This window comes from Mesocricetus auratus, unplaced genomic scaffold (assembly GCF_017639785.1).
Source record: "Mesocricetus auratus isolate SY011 unplaced genomic scaffold, BCM_Maur_2.0 Super-Scaffold_100030, whole genome shotgun sequence".
Classification (NCBI taxonomy): Eukaryota; Metazoa; Chordata; class Mammalia; order Rodentia; family Cricetidae; genus Mesocricetus; species Mesocricetus auratus.
In genome coordinates, this window is record NW_024429211.1 from 4,061,204 (window position 1) to 4,076,043 (window position 14,840).

At 36.2% G+C, this 14,840-nt stretch overlaps 5 non-coding genes across 5 annotated transcripts; all 5 read left to right on the forward strand.

Moving 5' to 3' along the window:
- Window positions 1-2,099: 2,099 nt before the first annotated feature.
- Window positions 2,100-2,164, forward strand: LOC121135037. The gene has a single exon (XR_005872230.1). It is a non-coding gene; the product is annotated as a small nucleolar RNA SNORD109A (small nucleolar RNA).
- Window positions 2,165-5,176: 3,012 nt separating this feature from the next.
- On the forward strand, window positions 5,177-5,242 carry LOC121135043. The gene has a single exon (XR_005872236.1). It is a non-coding gene; the product is annotated as a small nucleolar RNA SNORD109A (small nucleolar RNA).
- Window positions 5,243-7,754: 2,512 nt separating this feature from the next.
- Window positions 7,755-7,820, forward strand: LOC121135016. Its single transcript, XR_005872209.1, has one exon. It is a non-coding gene; the product is annotated as a small nucleolar RNA SNORD109A (small nucleolar RNA).
- A 1,937-nt stretch (window positions 7,821-9,757) lies between these two features.
- On the forward strand, window positions 9,758-9,822 carry LOC121135042. Its single transcript, XR_005872235.1, has one exon. It is a non-coding gene; the product is annotated as a small nucleolar RNA SNORD109A (small nucleolar RNA).
- A 4,099-nt stretch (window positions 9,823-13,921) lies between these two features.
- On the forward strand, window positions 13,922-13,987 carry LOC121135058. Its single transcript, XR_005872249.1, has one exon. It is a non-coding gene; the product is annotated as a small nucleolar RNA SNORD109A (small nucleolar RNA).
- The last annotated feature ends 853 nt before the right edge of the window (window positions 13,988-14,840 follow it).

The following is a 14,840-nucleotide window of genomic DNA, read 5'->3' on the forward strand; positions in this document are numbered from 1 at the left end:
AGTGATGAAATTTTATTTCAATATCAAAGCCACTATCTATTCTAGCTTTCCATTACATTGGAAACACACATGAATTAAAAGAGGGCTTATCTGCATCAATGATAACAAGAAGTTACTGAGGACAGTGATCGACCTGTAACTATGCCAATCTGAGCTCCAGATTGTATGTCTTCTTGACAACAGTGATGTTTCCCCAAAGTGGCAAGCACTCTTTCATTTTGAAGCAGAAGAGATAAATGTGCGGAATGGCTTATTTGCCCAAATTTTATGTGAAAAACATTTTTTTGTGTTGCAAAATTGTCTTATAATTTGATATATCACTTTATGTTACACTAGCGATTACAGTAACAGAAAAAAATTTCCACCAATTATTTAAAATATTTACTAATGCCAGACAGAAATAAAGAACTAAAAGTTGTGGAAGCAGTGAAATCATAACTGAAAGTCTCAGGGCAATGCCCTGTGACTTTCCAAAATTGGTGTAAAAGAGATTGAAGTATTCTCTGCCTCTGTTACTGAGGATTTCAGAGATCACAGTTTGCTCTTGTTTCCTCCAATTACCACAATGGGATATAATTTCCCATTATGCTGCAATATATTTTATTCTGTAGTTTAAATTGAAAATATCTTGTTGGCAGCAGCCAACTCACCATACAGACACCCTGTCAAACCACTTCGTCATTGTGACAGAATAAGCACCAACATTTTACTATCAGGGTAACATATGGAGAATATTGTGCTGTTTTGAAAACAAGGTACACAAGACAAGAAATGTGTTTGTCAAAAGGTTGGGAAGAAATATCGTCCAATTTTATAATATCTGTATTTAATGAATATGATATTGCATACTCACACTCTTTCTATTCCAAACAGATACAAGCTGACTTCCACAAAGATCATCGCTCAGATCCATGCATCTAGAGAACACCTCCATTATTGCCTAGAACTACATAATTGCATGCTAACCTTAGAGAAGGAAGCAGGGACACTCCGTTTCTCAGTTGTCACACTGATGAAACACAAACCCTAATTTCACATTCATTGAAATTCACCCAAATAAAGATGAAAAAAATAATATTTTATGTTTCATTAAGACACCATTATAGGAAGACTTTAAGAGTGATGACATTTGTAGAATGAATATGTTACATAGCGATTTTTAATGAAAGTAACCTCAATAGAGAACCTTGTCGTACTCCAGAGCTAAATCACACATTTCTCACACAGAGACCATCATGGGAATTCAAGGTTGTAGTGTACTTTTGATGATCTTAAGAAAATGTCTTCCTTTCATAGAATAAAATTTACCTGATCATTTACATGTTAAATAGCAGAATAGTTTGTAAAATATATGCATTAGGTATTATATCTTGAATGTGTTTTCTGTGCAAAGATTCAGCACCACCCTAAGCAATAAATCCAATTATGGTATACACTAATGGAACTACTGCCCTTCTTATATTATAATATTGACAGAAATATAATAAACAGCTTTGGGCCACCTTTCTCTTCATGTATTCATGTTATCACCTTACTACAGTTATGGAGGAAGTCAGAACTAATATAATTGGTATAAATGCCCTGTAATCTCTGTTTTTGAGGACAACATGCTCTATCAAATTAAGTTAGAAACTGCAGTCTGGACAAAATTCCAATCAATGTATTTTTATTTCTGTTTTGCTGTAGGTTGGAATTGCAAATGCCTCTTACCTTTCAGCCTGGAGAGGTAAGCAATGACTAATATTTGTTAGAGGAATTCTTTTTCCATTCTTGATGTGTATGTTTTTTAGTACTTTTTTATTTTTATTTTTTTAATTTAGACCAATTCAGTATTTCAAATATAGTACCATAAAATACATGTCAATATTCTCTTTCCTAGGAATAATGCTTGCAAATTAGACATGGGTTATTTTTCTGCTTATGTGTGCTTTAAATTGTTGAAACCTATGTGTTAATTCTATAGGTGGTTTTTAACTATATTCAGAACCTGAGCTATTAGAAACCTGCACAGTCGTGCCTTTAATTTCAAAGTCAAAGCCACAAGCTTTTCCAGCTTAACCATTGCATTGGAAACACACTTGAGTTAAAAGGGCTCATCTGGATCGATGATGACAACAAGTCTCTGAGGACGCTGATAGACCTGTACTATGCCGCTATGAGCTCCAGATGGGAAGTCCTCTTGACAAAAGTAATGTTTCCCAAAAGTGGCTAGCACTCTTCCATTTTGAAGTATCAGAGATAACTGTGCAGACTGGCTTTGCCTCCCAGTAATCTATTTCAATACAGAACTTTTCCATAATCTTGTGCTAAAATACACAGTTATCACACAAAAACCATCATTTGTTTTCAAGTTTGCAGTACACTTTTCATGTTCTTTTAGAAAATTCCATCGTTTTATACATTACATTCTTGCCTTGTCTTTTACATGTCAAATTGTCAAATATTTGTAAAATATCTGTGTTATGCATGGCATCTAGAACACCGTTGCTGTGTGAGTCTTCAGAACCACCACAAGCAATAAATCCAGGCAAGACACCAAAGGAACTTCTGCCTTTTCCTTACTATATTATGACAGAAATATCACAAAGACATTCTGGCCTACTTTCTCTTAACACATTCTCATTATCATCTTACCCAAGCTACGGAGGAAATCAGACCAAGCATGTTTCTTGTATAAATGTGCTATAATCTCAGTGTTTGAGAACAATTTGATATATCCAATTAAGCCAGACACTGTAGTCTGGATATACCTCCAAACAATGTATTCTTTATTTCTATTTTTTGCAGGTTGGAATTGGAATTGCAATGGCTCTTACCTTTCAGGCTGAAGAGGTAAGCATTGATAAATATTTATTAGAGGATGACTTTTTCCATTATTGATGTTTTATATTTATTTAAGATTTTTATGTGTGTAATACCGATTTTCAATATTTCAAATTTAGTCCCATAAAATGTATGTAAATTTTCTATTTCTTAGGCATAATGCTGTTCAATTAGACATGGATCATTTTTATGAACATGTATTCTTTAAGCCTATGTGTTAATTCTATATGTGGTTCATTTCCTCTATTCAGAACCTGAGCAAATAACCAGCTGCACAGTGATGACAGTTCATTTCAAAGTCAAAGCCACTAGCTATTCCAGTTTTCTGATTGCCTTAAAACACACATGAGTTAAAAGAGGGCTAATCGGGACCAATGATGTCAATTAGTCTCTGAGTACAGTGACCTACTTGTAACTTTGCCAATCTGAGAATCAGATGGGAATATATCTTAACAACAGTGATGTTTCCCCAAAGTGGCTAGCACTCTTAAATATTTGAAGCATAATACATAACAGTGGGGCATGATCTTTATCTCCCAAATTCAATGTGAACACAATTTTTTGTTTTGTATACTTGGCTTATAATTTGATATTTCACTTTATGTAACACTAAATGTAATACAAACAGCATCAATCTGCCTAACAATTTTTTAAGACATTGACTAAAGCAAGATTAAAATAAGGAACTACAATATGTGGAAGCAGTGAAATCATAACTGAGCATCCCAAGGGCCCTGTCCTGTGACTTTCCATGATTGGTGAAAAGAAGAGATTGTAAGATTCCCTGCCTAATTTAATGAGCATTTCAGAGACCACAGTTTGCTCCTGCTTCCTCCAGTTATCAGCAATGTGATATAATTTTCATGTTGCAAGAATATTTGCTATTCTGTATATTGTAAACTGAACATATTTTGATGCCAGCAGCCATATCACCATCCAGACACCCTATGAATCCACTTCCACATTATGAGAGAGTAATCACCCACATTTTACTATCATGGTAATATATTGTGAATGTTTTACTTTTTTGAATCTGAGGTGCACAACACAATAAAATTGTTTGTCATAAAATTTGTGTCGAATAATCTTCATTTTTTATATTTTGTGAATGTAATGAATAACATATTGCCTACCCACACATTTCCATTCCAAACAGATAAAACGCCAAATATCACAAAGAATGTCACTTAGATCCATGCATGCGTACAACACTCCCATGATTACAGAGACTTAGGTGGTTGCACACAGACCTTACAGAAGAAAGCAGACACTCTGTTTCACATTTGTCATGCTGATGAATCAGTAATCCTATACACAATTTTATTGAGATTGATCCAAATAAAGATGAAAGAACATTTTCACTGAGACACCATGAAAGGAAGTCTTTAGGAGCAATGACATGTGTAGAATGGATATGTGCACAAGGAGCCTTATTAGAGAATCTTACATTAGTCTAGTGCTAGTGAACACAGCTCTCACAGAAACCACCATGTGAACTCTAGGTGGCAGTGCAATTTTCTTGTTCTTGTAGAAAATGCCTTCCTTTCATAGAACAAATTCTTACCTTTAATTTACATGTCAAATTTCAGAATATTTTCCATAACATCTGAATTAGAAATGGTGTCTAGAGTGCAGGTGCTGTGCAAGGCTTTAGCATCACCCTATGCAATAAACCCAGTGATGCTACATACCCAAGAACTAGTGCCTTACTTGCACTATAATATTGTCAAAAATATCTCTGAGGTGTTCTAGCCTCCTTTCTCTGAGTACATTCTCTTTATCATCTTACTGCAGGTATGGAGGAAATTAAACCAAATGTATGCTGGGTATAAATGCCCCATAATCTCTCTGTTTGAGGAAACTTGCTCTATCCAATTAATATAGACTCTGTAGTCAGGACAAAATAACAATCAATATATTTTTTATTTCTATTTTGTTGCAGGTTGATATTGCAATGGCCACTTACCTTTCAGGATGAAGAGGTAAGCACTGATGATTATCTTGTACAGGATGTCTTCTTCCTTTATTGATGTTTTTTTATTTTTTTAGAATTTACTATATTTATTGTTAAAGCTGTCATCAATATTTAAATTTAGCCCCATAAAATCCATGTGAACGTTCTCTTTCTAGGAATAACTTTGTCCCATAAGTCATGGATTATTTTTTCTGATCATGTATGCTTTAAGATAATGAAGCCTATGTTTTCACTCAGTATGTGGTTCATTAACTCTATTGAATCCTGTGCAATAAGCCAGCTGCACAGTCATGACCATTAAATTCATAGTCAAATCCATTAATTTTTTTGTTTTCCCTTGGAATTGGAAACACACATTAGTTAGAAGAGGACTTTTCTGGATCGATGATAAAAACAAGTTTTTGAGGACTGTGATTTACTTGTAACTATGCCAATCTGAGCTCCAGGTGGGAGGTGCTGTTGACAAGAGTGATGATTCCCCAAAACGGCAAGCACTTTTCCATTTTGAAGCATAAGAGATAACTGCACACACTAGCTTTGTCTCCCAAATTTCATGGTAACAATTATTTTTGTGAGGCAAACTCATCTCGCAATTGGATTCATCACTTTATGTTACACTAACTCTAATACTAACAGCAACAAACTGCCCAGCAAGTTTTTAAGCCATTGACTAATGCATAATTGAAATAAAGAACTAAGAGATGTGGAAGCAGTGAAATCATAAGTGAGTAAACCTATACTCATTTTCATTAAGATTTTTCCATATAAACATGAAATTATTTTTTTTATATTTCAGTGAGACATCAGGAAAGGATGTGTTTAGGAGCAATGCAATAACATGAATATAGGTACATAACAATTTTTAAAGAAAAGTAACCTCAATAGATAACCTTGCCATATTCTAGTGCTAATATACACAGTTCTCACACTGAAACCATCTTGATAATTTGCAGCGATTGTGTCACAATCAACTCCGTGGTTTCAGGAAAAAAAGACCAGAAGTCCAGCTGTTTGTACTAAGACATGTCTTTATTCTGTAAGTGCTAAGAGGTCTCTATCTTGTAGGAGGGAGCAGACTTATATATAGTCTTACAACACAGTAGAAAACCGCAAGGTGGAAGACAGCGTGTTTTCTTCCTGCTAGATATTGATGTCAGTGGGGCAATATGGGGACAGTAAGCCAGAACTAGAAAACAGGATGCATCTCTGGCTATTAGCTGACAAATAACTCAGAGACCTTATGTAGTCTATGCTCCATCATCTCCCATTTTTTTTCTTTTTTCAAATTTTGTTTTAACTCTTTGCAACTGTATAGAATTTTCCATATAGATTTATTTGGCTCTCAGGCCATGTTATAGGCTTTTTCTATTTTTCTAAGTGAGTACAGCCATATCCACTCCTTGTAAAGAGTTTTCAGAGATGATTCAAAAAACTGACCTTAAATTTGTAGTAATAACCAACCCAGTGTAAATTCAACCACACATTGATAAACAATATTTGGGAATGTGGGTGTCGTTCTTTCTAAATTACTTCTTGCTCTTAAGGGGCCCTGTTCATCCCATGGGGATCATGACAAAACTCAGAAACTTGTATAAGTCCTTATTTACGGGGTCTGTAAGGTTGCATCATCTTAGCTGTTTTAGATGTTGAATCATTGAGCCACTGCTTCTGCAGGTCTTGATAACTTTTTATTTCCTTTGGAAACAAAAGCAGATTTTTTTCCTGTACTCAGAATCATTGAGAATCATGCAATGATGTGAAAGCACTCAAAATTTTTATATGACACTGTAGGACCTGAGAAAACATTTTAATGTACTTCTTCACAAAATTGGAGCATAAGGAGAATCTCGGAAGGCTCATGAGCAGACATTTTAGCCAGAATTGTTGTTACATGAAAATATTTTCGCTGGGCGGTGATGGTGCCCACCTTTAATCCCAGCACTCGGGAGGCAGAGGCAGGCGGAGCTCTGTGAGTTCGAGGCCGGGCTGGACCGACAGCCTCCAAAACAATACAAAGAAGCCCTGTGTCGTAAAACCAAAAAAAAAAGTATTTTCTCTTTGGGCATACCTACATCTGATGTTTTGGAAATGAGTGCATAATTACAAAGTGATAGTCTTACATGAGAGAGACCACATCCCTACAAAAACACACAGAACTCAAGGTCAGCACTTAAAATGCTTCTGACATTACTGCTGATATTATTTATCAGATACACAAACTTGATAGTGATGGCAGTAGGATATGCATTGCAGGATTCCTCATAGATATGACAGTTGCATGACAAACTGAATAGTCCATAGTTGATTGTAAGGCACAGGCCAAAATTAGATGTTACGTGACAGACATGAGTATTAGAACACAACGGAGATCAGGAGGAGGAGGAAGATGAATGTAGCAACCATCTCCCAATGAATATATTATCATGAATTCCAAAAGCTTGATTGCCTCTGAAAATTCAATACAGAAATTCCTTTCCATTCTTGTTTTGTTTTCCTTTTTTTAGAATTTTATCTATTTTTTTTTGTTTTACCGAACAGGGTTTCTCTGTATTGTTTTTGGAGGCTGTCGGTCCAGCCCAGCCTCGAACTCACAGAGATCTGCCTGTCTCTGCCTCCCTAGTGCTGGGATTAAAGGCGTGCGCCACCACCGCCCGGCTTATTTTTTTTCTTAGAGCAGACTTCAACATTTCATATTATGCTCATTAAAATCTATGTGAATTTTCTATTTCTTCACAATAAAGCTGGCAAATTAGTCACTAACCTTTTTCATGTCATGTATGCTTTAAGATATGGGAGGCCATCTCATAATTGTTTATGTGGTTCAGTAACTCTGTTGAGAACCTGAGCAAAAGGCCAGCTGCACGTATATGACCATTCATTGCAAAGTCAAAACGACTAGCTATTCCAGCTTTCCAATTTCATTTGAAACACTCATGAGGTAAGAGAGGCCTTGTCTGGGTCAATGATGAAAACAAGTCTCTGAGGACAGTGATCGACTCGTGACTATGCCAATCTGAGCTCCAGATGGGAGGTCCTCTTGACAAAAGTGATGTTTCCCGAAAATGGCCAGCAATCTTCCATTTGGAAACATAAGAGATAACTGTGCAGACTGACTTTTTCTCCCAAATTTTAACAAACAACATTTTTTTTGTTTGGCAAATGTGTTTTATAATTTGATACATTACTTTATGTTATACTAAGTATAATACTAAGAGCAAAAAATGTCCACAATGTTTTAAAGTCATTGAATACTGACAGATTGAAATAAAGAACTAATATATATGGAAGCAGTTAAACCATAACTGAGTATTTCAAGTGCCCTGCCCTGTGACTTTGCAAAATTGGGAAGAAAGAACAGATTTTAGGATTGCCTGCAATATTTACTGAGAATTTCATAGACCAGTTTGCTTTCCTTTCTCCAATTACCTGCAAAGAGATATAATTTCCCATTTTGCTAGAATATTTTCTAATCCTTAGTTTAAAAAAAACATATCTTGATGGCATAGGTCGTCTTACCACCCAGACACCAGGTCAATCCAATTCTCCATTGTGACAGAGTAAGAACAAACATTTTACTGTCACTGTAACATATGGAGAATATTGTTGTTTTTTTAATATAAGATTCAAAATACAAGAGAAGTGATTGTCAGAAAAGGTGGGAAGAATTATCTTCATTTTTTATAACATGAGCATTTAATGAAGAACCTATTGTGTACTCTTTACCATTCAAATCAGATATAACTATGACATACACAAAGATCTTCACTCAAATCCAAGTATCAGGAGAACACTCCCATGATTAAACAGACCTAGTTGCACCCAGAACTTAGTGAAGTAAGAAGACACACTCCATTTCTCAGTTGTCAAACTAATCAAGCACAAACCCTTTAATGAGATACATTGAGATTCATCGAAATAAATATGATAGAATAATTTATATCTTTTACTGAGAAACCATGAAAGGAAGTCCTTAGGGGCGATGGCATGTGTAGAAAGAATGTGTGCACATAACAATTTTTAATAAACAGAAACCTCAGCTGATATTCTAGCCATAGTTTAGTCCTAATGTACACAGTTCTCAGACAGAAACCACCATAGGAATTCAAGTTTGCAGTGCACGTTCCATGTTCCTATAGAAAATGCCCCCTTTCATAGAATAAATTCTTACCTTCTCATTTACATTTCAAATTGCTGAATATTTGTAAAATATCTGCTTTAGGAATGGTATCTAGATTGTGTTTATTATGCAAGGCTATAGCACCACCCCAAGCAATAAACCCAGTGATGATGCACACCAAAGGAACTAGTGCATACCTTGTATTGACAGTAATATCACAAAGAGCTTGTGGCCTCCTTTTTCTTAACACATTCTCATTACCATGTTACTACAGGTGGAGGAAGTCAGATCAAATGTATGTTTGGTGTAAATGCCCTATAATCTCTCTGTTTGAGGACAACTTGCTCCATCAAATTAGGTTAGACACTCTAATTTTTACTAATTCCATTCAATGCTTTTTTCATTGTTATTTCCTTGTAGGTTAGAATTGCAATGGCCTCTTACCTTTTAGACTGGAGAGAGGTAAGCATTGATTAATACTTACTAGACGATGTCATTTTCCATTATTGATGTGTTATTTAATTTATATTTTATGATTTTAGCTATTATTTGTTAAAGCCGACTTCAACAACTCAAATTGAGCCCTATAAAATCCAGGTGAATTTTCTCTTTCTTATGAATAATGCTGGCAAATTAGATATGCATCATTTTGTCTGATCATGTATGCTTTAAGATGATGAAGCCTATATGTGAATTCTGTATGTGATTCATTTACTCTATTCAGAAACTGAGCAACAAGCAATCTGCACACTTGTGATCATCCATTTCAAAGTTGCAGTCAATATCTATTCTAGCTTTCCCATTGCTTTGAAATCACACATGAGTTAAAAGAGGGCTTATCAGGATCGATGATGAAAACAAGTTCTGAGGACAGTGATCAATTTATAACTATGCCAATCTGAGCTCCAGATAGGAGGACCTCTTGACAACAGTGATGTTTATGCAAATTGCTAGCACTCTTATATTTTGAAGCATAAGAAATAACTGTGCAGACTGGTTTATTCGCCCAAATTTCACAAGAAAAACAATGTTAGAGTGGCAAACATGTCTTATATTTTGATACATCACTTTACATTGTACTATCTGCAATATTAACTGCAACAAACTGTTCAGCAAGTTTTTAAGCCAAAGACCAATGCTAGATTGAAATAAAGAATTGAAAGATGTGGAAACAGTTAAAATATAACTGAGCATCTCATTGGCCTTGTCCTGTTACTTACAAAAATTGGGGAAAATATGTACCAATTACCGAGCATTTCAGAGACCACAGTTTACTTCCTCTCCCCAAGTAACAGCAATGGGATATAATTTTCCATGTTGCTAGGACATGTGCAATTCTGTGGAATTTTAAATTGAACATATCTTGATGACAGCGGCCATCTCACCATCCAGACACCACTTAATCCACTTCCCCATTGTGACAGAATAAGCATCAACATTTTACTATCATGGAGAATATTGTTCTATTTTTGAATATGCGGTACATTTCACAAGAGAAGTGTTTGTCAGAAAAGTTGGAAAGAATGATCTTCAATTTTTTAAAAACCTGTGAATTATTGAAGAGAGTATTGCATACTCACACCTTTTCCCTTCCAATCAGATACAGTGCCGACTTGCACAGAGATATTCACTCAGATGCATACATCTGGAGAACACTCCCACAATTCCCCAGACCTAGGTAGTTGCAAACTGACCGTAGAGAAGAAAGCAGACACACTCTGTTTCACAGTTGTTACACTGATGAATCACAAACCCCATACTCAGTTTCATTGAGATTATCCAAATAAAGATGAAAGAATAATTTTTTTATGTTTCAGTGAGACAGCATGTAAGGAAGTGTTAAGGAGCAATGCAATGACATGTGTAGAATGAATATGTGTACATAAAAATCTTAAAGAAAAGGAACCTCAATAGGGAACCTTGCCATAATCTAGTGTTAATGTACACAGTTCTCACACAGAAACCATCTTGAGAATTTGCAGCGCCCGTGCCACAAGCAACTCCGTGGTATCAGGAAAAGAAAGACTACATGTCCGGCTGTTTGTACTCAAAAACGTCTTTATTTTGTAAGTGCTAAGAGGTCTCTCTCTTGTAGGAGGGTGCAGACTTATATACAGTCTTACAACACAGTAGAAAAACCCCAGGTGAAAGAGAGAATGTTTTCCTCCTACTAGATGTTGGTATCATTGGGACTATATGGGGGCAGTAAGCTAGAACCAGAAAACAGGATGCACCTGTGGCTATCAGCTGACCCTATTGGGGCTATGCCCCAACATCTCCCCATTTTTTACTTTTTGAAATTTTGTTTGTACCGTTTGCTATTCTATAGAATCTTCCATACAGATTTCTTTGGCTCTCAGGGCATGTTATAGGCTTTTTCTATTTTTCTGAGGGACTACAGCCATACCCACTCCTTATAAAAAATTTTTAGAGATGACTCATAAAATTGACCTTAAATTTGTAGCAAAAACTAACCCTGCATAAATGCAAACACACACATATAAACAATATTTGGCAATGTGGGCATCGTTCTTTTCAAGCTACTTCTTGCTGTTAAGGGGCTCTGATCATACCATGGGAATCATGACAAAACTCAGAAAACCTGTATAAGTCCTTATTTTCAGAGTCTGTAAAGATGCATCATCTTAGCTGTTTTAGATGTTGAATCCTTGTGCAACTGCTTCTGCAGGTCTTGCTTAATCAAACCATTATATTCTGGAAGGAACCCACAGCTTTTTATTTTCTGTGGAAACAAAAGCAGAACCTTTTTTTTTACCAAATAACCTGTCCCTATATTTAAATTTAGAAGTCAAAGCATTTTCAAAATATGTATGTTGTATTATTTTTAGCAGCATTGATAATCAAATGTCTTTTAGTATTGTGTGTTTTATTCTTAATCAATTAAACAGTTTAAAACAACATATCAGGACACAGTATCTTGACTCTCTGTGTATTTTCCATTCCATATATTTGTACCTTTTTTTCTTTCTCTTAATACCAGTACCTTGTTTACTAATTGTTACCAATTTTCAATTCACCTATTTTCAATCCATTCTCCAAATGAGGATGATCTATCAGGCAACATCCTTAAGATTTACTCAATTCACCCTCCCGCAGAGGGCCATCTCTCAGGTTCCACCTTCTTTCCACCCTTGAGGGCAAAAGCCTGGAGATTTAACCTGGTACTCCTAACTTAGTAACCCTTTCTAATACACCCTCATAGCCTCACTAGCTGGCCAGCCTTTAAGGGCGATCTCTCACTTCCCCTTTACTTTCCTGACCTCAGTGGAGCAGGAGAAAGGCTGGAGATTAATTTAATACACATGCTTAGAAGGTGATCTCTCAAGAAAAAGGCTGCAAATTTGATCATTCAAATTTACTGTTAGAAGTTGATGTACCTATTTTCAAACCTTTTCTTTCTTGAGTCTCTCCTCTCTTGTGTCTTCTTTCTGGCAAATCTTTCCCATTCTTTCCAAGTCTCTCAGGATCTCAGTGGGACCTCCAATTGTGGTGCCTGTGCCACAAGCTACTCCGAGGTATTAGGAAAAGAAAGACCAGATATCTAGCTGTTTGTAATAAGAAGAGTCTTTATTTTGCTATCGCTATTAGTTCTCCCTCTTGTATGAAGGAGCAGTCTTTTTTATTTTTATTTTAATTTTAAATAGCTTGTTTTACATGCCAATCCCAGTTCCCTCTCCCTTCCCTCCCCCCCGCCACCTCCCCACCATCCCCCCCATCCTCCCACCCTATTGCCAATTCCATCCGCATAGGGGATATCTAGAGTCTATCATTTCACTCAGGGTAGGGGCCAGGGACTTCCCTAAGAGTCCAGGCAGAGAAAGCGACCCTCTTTGTGTTATGGACACATGGGACCGATCCAGACCCCCTGAATGTGAGAGTCAATGAGGAGACCTGGGCTACCTATGGGGTCCTGAGCAATGGATCAGTGTTTATCGCTCGAATACTAGCAGTCGTATATATAGTCTTAAAACATATTAGAAAAACTCCAGCAGGAAGAGAGCTTTTAATCCTCCTGCTAGATGTTGATGTCAGTGGTGCAATGAGGGGGCAGTAATCCAGGACTAACAAACAAGATGCTATTAGTTGACAAACAACTCAGAGATGCATTGGGGGCTAGGCCCCAACAGGAATTAAAGGTTGCAGTGTGCTTTTCCTGTTATTATTGAAATGCCATCCTTTCTTAGAATACTTGCTAACGTTCTCATTTACATGTCAAAATGCCTAATATTTTCTGAAATGTCTGCACTAGGAATGGCATTTAGAAGGCAGTTGCCGTGCAAGGCTCCAGCACCACCTCAAGCAATAAACCCAGTGATGATACACACCGAAGGATATAGTGCCTTACTTGAAATTTAATATTGTCAGAAATATCACAAAGAGCTTCTGGCCTCCTTTCTGTTAAAACATTCTAAATATCATCTTACCACAGGTAGGAAGGAAGTCAGAACAAATGTATGTTTCGTATAAATCTCTGTGTTTCAGGTCAACTTGCTCTATCCAATTAAGCTAGACACTGTAGTCTGGACAAGATTCCAATCAATTTATTTTGTATTTCTATTATATTGCAGGTTGGAATTGCCATGGCTTCTTCTCTGTCAGGCTGGAGATGCACACATTGATTAATATTCATTAGAGTATATCTTTTTCCATTATTGATGTGCTGTTCTAATTTTTTAGGATTTTATCTATTTTTTGTTAATACTGACTTCAATATTTCAAATTTAGCCCCACAAAATCCATGTGAATTTGCTCTTTCTTAAGAATAATGCAGGCAAATTAGACTTGGATCATTTTTTCAGCACATGTCTGCTTTCAGATGATGAAGCCTATGTTTTAATTCTGTATGTGGTTCAGTAAATCTATTAAGAAACTGAGAAACAATTCAGATGCACAGTCATGACCATTCATTTCAGAATCAAAGCCACTAGCTATTGCAGCTTTCTCATTGCATTGGATACAAACATGAGTTAATAGAGAACTTATCTGGATCAGTGGTGTCAACATGTTTCTGAGGAAGGTGATTGACTTGAAACTATGCCAACCTGAGCTCCAGATGGGAGGTCCTCTTGACAAAAGTGATGCTTCCCCAAAGTGGCTAGAACTCTTCTATTATGAAGCCTAAGAGTAAACTGTGCAGACTGGCCTTGTCTCCGAAATTTCATGAGAAATTTTTTTATGTGTTGCAAACCTCCCTTATAATTTGATACATCACTTTATGTTACACTAACTGTAATACTAACAGCAACAAACTGTGCAGCAAGTTTTTAGCAATTAACTAATGCCAGACTGAAATAAAGAACAAAAATATTTAGAAGCAGTGAAGTCATAAGTGAGCATCTCAGGTGTCCTACCCTGTGACTTTACAAATTTGGTGAAAAAGAAGTGATTGTAGGATTCTCTTCAAATACTAGGAACATTACAGGGAACAGAGTTTTCTCTACCTGACTCCAGTTATGAGCAATTGAATATAATTTCCTTGTTTCTTGAATATTTGCTATTCTGTATTTTAAATTGAATACTTCTTGATGGCTGTGGCCATCTTTCCATCCAGACACCACATCAATACATTTCCACATTGTGACATATTAAGCACCAACATTTTACTATCATAGTAGCATATGGACAGTATTGTACTTTTTTGAATATGAGGTACACAGCACAAGAGAGGTGTTTGTCAGAAAAGTTGGGAAGAATGTTCTTCAATTTATAACATGTGAATTTAATGAAAAGCATATTCCAGACTCACACATTTTCATTTCCAAACAGATAAAACCTCGACTTGCACAAAGAAATTCACTCAGACCCATGCATTGGAAGAACACTCCGTTGATTACATAGACCTAAGTGGATGCACACAGACCTTAGAGAAGGACGCAGTCATATGGATGTAACACAAACCCTATA